Here is a 7532-nt window from a genome sequence, read left to right as displayed (position 1 = left end):
ATGGCCTGAGACCTAGCCCTAAAAAAGTGGCTCAAAATTTGGGGTCGTTGGCTCAGAACTGCTAAGAAAATTTCATAGTCACTGGCATGCCTTGTCATGGGAGCGAATGGAAGGCCTCAGTGACATGCATGGCTTGTCAAGGGAGCAAATGGGGGTCTAGATCAACGAAATATAATTTTGCTGAAGGGTTGGTCACCTGGAAGGGTTGGTTGGCTCCTCAGGGTTTTGTAGCATGCGTGGAAGGTTAGTTTGGTTTGTTCATGTCGATTTCACTTCCTTAACTATACATGGCGAGTTGAAACACATTATAGTATCCTCTCGTCGCATGTTTACCCCAGCGGACCGATTAACTTGGGTAAATGTGGGAAGGGGGTGTTACAAATTTTACTCATGAAGTATATTTTGTATGTCTTATTTCCTTTTTGTTTCCCTAAGACAATTCCAATGGCAATGATTGATGCATCCATAGATATGTAAAATGAGAGGGACCATTTGGGCTCTCTAAGAATAGGAGCCTTGGATACTTTGGATTTTGGTTCTTCAAATGCATGTTGATAGCACTTTGTCCACACAAATTCAACAATTTTATAAAGCAAAGAAAACCAAGGATGAGATTTGTGAAAATTCTTCAATAAAATGACGATAATCACCATAATATGTCCTAAAAACCTTTGTACCTCTTTTTGTGTCCATGGAGTAGGAAATTTGACTTCGTCGAAAATAAAAATAAAATAAAATTAATAGGTATAATTGTTAATTGAACATTTTGGGTATGTCAAATTAGATAAAAATAGAAATAAAATTGATTTCAATGGATAAGTTTAAAAACTGGCCAAACCTCGCAGGTCTGCTTAAGCTTTGCACCCCCAGGCGTAAGGTGAACTGCACAGTGAATAAATAGTACTAAAGATTGCAATTTAAAGTTCGCTACAGTGTATATATACAATGTTTAAGGTGAATTACACATTGTATATACATAGTGCTTAAGATTCTCCTTATTTATGTATGACAAGTTTGTTTTAGATTTACAGTTTTAATACAAACATTTGAAATATAAAGTTCACCACAGCAAATATCACAAGTTTGTTTGAGACTTACAGGTTGAAGACGAACATTTATTACAAGTCTGTTTACAATTTAAAGTTCGCAGCTGTGATTGTAAAGTACTGAAGGTCGACTGCACAGTGTTTATAGCATAATTAACAATGTTGAGTAGAGTATAAAACATAAAATTATTCCTAATGGAGATCATTTAAAAATTTGAACACCCTGAAGTAGAATAAGAAAAACGGTATATGGGATTGAAGCAATGCCTAATTCTTTTTAGCAATCAACTACATACACTCTGCAACAAAAGGGAAAGGACTCATTTACCAAAGCATTACTGCAAATGGAATAGCAAGCTTAAGAAAGTTTGTAATGTCATATAAAGCTTCCCTTGAGAATGATGTACATGTCTTCTTGCATGCAGGGGAAAATTTAACATAAATTGGTAGAAGTGCCACATTTAGCCAGTTGGAAATGTTGTTTGCAAGTGCAACCCCTTTATTACCTAATCCAACTTTGAACACCAATATCCAACAAATGGGAACATGGAAACAAAGAGTTATTGAACTGCTTAACATCATCAGAAAGACAACACCTTGTGATTGAAGAAATTTCACTAGGGGTTGTAGAGCCGCAATAGCAAACAAGCTATGAATCATCCATCTTGCAAAGTTCCCTGCTTCAAAAGATATTAAAGGGTCTTGGCCAAGGGCTACAAGAATGTGTCCCATATATGCCCATATCACAGCAATTGGTATGCTCACACAATAAAGAGCAACAATTGCTCTCTGCAGTTGAATCCCAAGCAAATGATATTGCTTTGCTCCATATGCTTGTCCGCAAAGTGTCTCTAATGCACCTTCCATCCCCATCTGTTCATAGACACAAGAATAATTAAAAGATATCTGATCAATCTAATGTTGAGGACTTTCAAAGATTGAACGATCCATTTCTCACTTCCAGCTTAACTTTAAATGTATTTACTTACATATCATTCTATAAACAAAATATCAAACCTAATAAGTTTGTACTTCAAGCAACTACAAGTTAAAAACTGTATTAAGGATCACTTTTCACTTACAAGATAAAACTGTATTAATGATCACTTTTCACTGGCAAGTAATTGAGATGGATTCATGTACACTTTTTAAGTTTTCTGCAGGTATTCAAGGAGGCTGTTAAGCATGCTGCTATGCGCTAAGCATACGGTAAAGAAAAGCTCCTTATTTATGTCAATTTAAATGATTGTTCCATAATGCAGGAGCATCTAATTTGGAAAAAAAAAAGAATATTAATGTTATTATTAGTTGAGCATGTAGAATATAAAAGTAGTGGTACCCTATCCTTGTAGGTAAGAGAATCTTGGATAGTTTTAGTGATAATACGAATTTCAAATTTCTCTAAGCTCTTATGTGTTGTTGGGGAAGAAAGGGAATTGTTCTTTCTTTGTTCTTGTTTGTGGATGGTATTGTCGTGCACTCTGAACGATGTTTCAATTGTTTCTTTGGCAACCCCTGGCTGTGCCACCTTCATGGTATCAAAGCAGTGGACAAGATGGCCGATAGAAGAATTTCAGTATGGCAGTGGAAAGAAGCAAGGGTTGGAAATATATGAGTGGACACCTGCGAGTTACTTCATAGATTGGAAACTTTTAGCACACATGATTTGAATTCCTAGATATTGCCTCTTGTTGATGGTGATTTGGATAAGCATAGGAGTGTTCTCTCTATTTGGAACCCTCCACCCAATGCAATCCCTCTTTCAAGATGTGAGCAATAGCTCTGGAAAACACTAACAGTGAACTGCAATTGGAATTGCTGGATATAACAATGTTTTTGAAAATGTAACAGGAAAAACCATTTTCTAGGGTTTCTTTAGTCAATCTTACTAAAAGATGATATTTTGAAATCCTTAGAATCCTTGATAGCATGACAAGGTTTGTCTTAAATGATTCATTTCTTCTTGTCATGCTACATCCTCATTTTCATGAGCATGCATGCATTATTAACTCTTTATGCCCAAAGTCTTATCGCTGATATTTGATTTTCTGTTATTTTTCAAGGATGTGCGTTCAAACTTGAGGTAGCATAAAAATAATCAATTTCAATCAGGATATTTTGTCATATTAAAGAATTCTAACATGAATCTATTTTGTTGTTATCACTATGCAGTGCTTCTAAGCTCACGGAATGGTGGAAAAGTGGACACTGTGCATTGAAGTATCATGCCGCCCAAATCCGGGTCGAGCATCTTTAAAATTTGTCCTTCACAATGGGGCAAAAAATCATGTGGTTTATAGAATATGGGAAGTGCAGGGAAAGACAACCAATAACAAAGCATACTACATTACACTTGTTGCGGGGTTAAAAGAGGCAAAACACAATGGGGTGAATTACATAACAGTGCTGACAAACTCAGATTTAATCTGTAATCACATGGAAGGCATCTACAATGTTCATGCAGACAATTTGAAGCCCCTCTACAGAGAGGCAAAAATCTAGAGTGCTCGATTTAATTCTTTTACGATAAAGCACCTTGCAGAGATCCATAAAATGTCTACTGATCTAATGGTTGGAGCAATCTCAAGTGTAGATGCAGGTGCCAGAGATGATTCAGGATCATCGTTCATTCCACTGGCAAACATTGTTCAGCATCAGTATAGGTCTCGACTATGTGTATACACCATGGTTGTCATTTTTCTTGGGATTCTCATACTGTGGTTCTTTCAGTAAAGAACTCGTTAATGTAATTTTTTTTTCGTTTTGTAATATCATTCACCTTAGATGTCCACTCATGTTATAACTGAATTCATGTGTCCAATTATATACATTATATTTGAGGTGAACTAATTATTCTTAACCTACTAGTGGTTCAACGAAGATTATTGTAGCTCCGTTTGAATTTAATTTTAATTTCAAGTTTCAGATGCTACCTCTTTAATATCGTCTTGATTTCCACCTGGATGGATGCCATGGGAATAAATGGAAGTAACACAATAGGGTTATTTACATCTGGTTTGTTGGTTTTCACAACATTTAAGAAGTAAAATTCATTTCTGATGCAAACCCTAGCTATATCCATATCTATATGACGACAAGCTGGAAATAGTTGATGCGTGACCTAATGTGAGATGAAGAATTTCATACCATGAAACCCTCCTAGGAACATTGATGCATAATAATGACAAACTCTAACCTAGTATGAAGTGAATTTTCTTAGGTACATGGTTTGCCCTAGAATGATGCAATGTATGCATATATCAATGAAGCCCTACATGCCCATGATGCCTTTGAAGATGCCATAATATTAACAAATGAAGAACACAAGTGAAGAAATGCTCATCTTTCAAAATTGCCTAAAAGATTAAAAATATGGAGTCCCTAAACTTTGTCAAAATCATAATGATAAATTCTGCTTCAAAAAGCTTAATCCCCCATTTTCTTGACATTTGTTTTTCTTTACATGTCCCTTGTTCATCACACCCACACTAATCTTCCAACTAGGACACCTTTCTTACATGCACAAGAAATGCTCTAGAGTCTAGTGTCCCATGTTTCCGGCACCAGAACCAAAAACTAAGGCTTTGGAATTTGCAAGAATGACACCAACAATAACAACTAGAAAGTTAAATCATAATGCCCCATAATATTGGCCATCTCGTTACCATAGGTCTAACTCAGCTAATGGCCATAGCTCATCGTCTAATCAAGAACACTCACTATTGACTTTACACCATAATCAACGGTGATGTGCGACCATAAAAGTATGCCATAAACCATAACAGGGAAGTGCATCATCACCATCCATATTCATCAAATAGTAACGAAGAAAGATGTAACAAAATACCATGCTTATTAACATATACACAGCAACTACAAGAATCCTGATGGAACAGAGTAGGTTATCAAACATTTAGAACAATGCTCCATTCAGTATCCACACAATATGGCAAGAACCCTTCAATAGCATGCCAAAACTAATCAATGTTACCATTTGTAACAACCCAAAACTAGCAACAACCCTAAACTGTTCAAAGCTCAAGTACTTGTACACCACTACTTGCTCAATGGAAATTTAGGTAACCTTTACAACGTTCTGTTACCCTGATGTACATGCATCTTTCACATCCAAACTAGTAAGTAAAGCAGAGTCGTTTTCAAAGAAACGTTACAATGAGTTCGAAGCTCTCTTAAAACTTCCAAGTTTAAAATGAATATCACTTTACATTTGACCAAGTCAAATAATATATCTAAAATGGGGATTAATAACTCACCGACCAAGTCAAATAATATATCTAAAAGGAGGATTACTCGTTGTACCATATAATTCATCTTTAGATCCTGTGTAATGCATAAAGAGGTGGAATACTATGTTATGGAGCCCATGTACTATTATCACAAGCATCACTTTCATTTATATCAAGGTGTCAAGGTTATTTCTATATTATATGTTAATTAGAGTCTAGCAGTGAGAAGCTTAATTAATTCATATATCCTAAAGCCTTATGAATAATTGTATAGCTATGTTTCTATAGAGATGTAAAATTGGTTGTGTGAATGGCCTAGAGATGGTCTGTGCTCATGGTTTTTTGGAGCCAAGGCTAGTTTACATATGACATCACTATGTTTTCACAATCATAACATATTATATCAGTTCATTTACTAAATGAACTAAATTATGGTGCATCCAGAAACCAGATTAGTGTGATATTAGAAATTTTATTCATTAGATTTTAAATCCAGAATGTTTCAGTGTAATGCCTTCTAGACCTATTTTCACAATCATAACAGATTAAATCAGTTCATTTACTAAATGAATTAAATTATGGTGCACCCAAAGACCAGATTAGTATGATATTAGAGCTTTTGTTCATTATATTTAAATCCAGTGTAATGCCTTCTGGACCCTCTTTGGTATATGGGTTGTTATCTATGTAATGTCCATAATAATTGCAACTTTTACAATAATACTATCTTTCCTCCTCCTCACTGATTGAAGAACAAGGATCCATTAAGCTGCCAATATCCTCCATAGACAAGATAACCGCTTAGCCGTATAGCTAGTTACACAGATCAAACGTTACAAAAAAAAACTCGTTGAAAAACCATGGTGCTTTACAGGCCTTATCTTCCCAAGCATATACTAAAAGAATACAATTTTGTATAAATATAGTGAAATATGCTACAAATTAAAATGACATTTGAAAAACTCCATCACAAACTCTGCTTTCCAAAGCAATGGGTGTCTCACTTGGAGGAGGCTCACAACACAAATAGCCATGGAACTGATATTATAGCTTTGTTCCGAAGAATAGATAACTCTTGATACATAATATAGCCGAAAAGGTATAACAGTAACCAGACCGTTCTGTAGGAAAGTGATCTAAGGTTAGAATTCACATCTGAAAACAAATCTAATATATTCTTAGTGTGAACAGGACTTTATTAGTTATGACTTCCACCTGTTTCACCTTTTCACCATCCTATACGAACCAGCTGACTCCCTAATTAGAGACTCTGTGAGATGGCTTTCCAAACAAACTTGGAAAGGATGATTTTATTCACTTTCATGGACATCAAAAGACAACTATAACTGCAAGGAGATGATGATTCTGCCATAAAAAATTAATAATCAGCTCAAGATTGCAGTCGATTGCCACGCAAACTGCTAGGTGATGCCTGGCGATTAAGTTCCTGGAAACATGAAGCACAAAACAATTTACAAAACTGATATTGTAGCATGTACTCTTTGCTTGAGTTTAAGTGTTGTTTGAGAATTCTAGGGGGCAGCTGCAAACTTTCAAAATTTTAAGTGCATTCTTTAACTCAAAAATTCAAGAACAGAAAAAGCCCAAAGCAGAAAAATTATCAAGGTTAAATGTCACAATTTGGAATGAGCTTGATTAGCATACCTCTGAAAAATGCAGGTGTCCAGGTTGTGTATAGGTTGACTTCACAATGCTTTCCCACTTTGGATCAGCAATGGATGCCTCTAGACCTTGTTGTTGCTTTCCAAGAGGACTTCGTAATCCTGATAACCTTGACATTCGTGAATTTGGCGAGGGAGTCCGAGGCATTGCACGCCAAAGCCATGACTCAGAAGGAGACTTGGGCAGTGGAGGGAAGGGTGGAGGTGGTGAACCACTAGGAGAAGCATTACTTTCAGATTTTGCATTCAGAGGAACCAAAGATTTGTTCTCAGCCAATATTTCAACACACTTGGTGGAAATACGCAGAGGCCAACCCTCCATCATAGGAACATCATTTATGTTTTTGTTTCCTACACAGACAATGTTTTGTTCCTTGCTGTCTGAGTCATTATGCACACAGATTGCTCTTTCTGAACAATAGGGTTGTTCAACTTTCATACTTATAGGAACAATACTAGTATCAGTAGGCTCAAATTGCTTTCGTTTTAGAACATCACTCGCTTTACGTACTTCTAGTGAGTTCATGGCACCTATAAGATGGGTTTCAGAAACACAA

The 7532-nt window shown here is 35.9% G+C and overlaps 1 pseudogene; it reads right to left on the bottom strand.

Annotated features, from left to right (window-relative positions):
* Positions 1-1370: 1370 nt before the first annotated feature.
* On the bottom strand, positions 1371-1919 carry LOC149241175 (protein DETOXIFICATION 16 pseudogene; annotated as a pseudogene).
* Between the last annotated feature and the right edge of the window lie 5613 nt (positions 1920-7532).

Source organism: Pinus tabuliformis, chromosome 8 (assembly GCF_031772625.1).
Source record: "Pinus tabuliformis cultivar Carrire ecotype Pingquan chromosome 8, CPIR1, whole genome shotgun sequence".
NCBI lineage: Eukaryota > Viridiplantae > Streptophyta > Pinopsida > Pinales > Pinaceae > Pinus > Pinus tabuliformis.
Note: the sequence above shows the minus strand (reverse complement) of the source record. Positions and strands in the feature narration are given on the sequence as shown.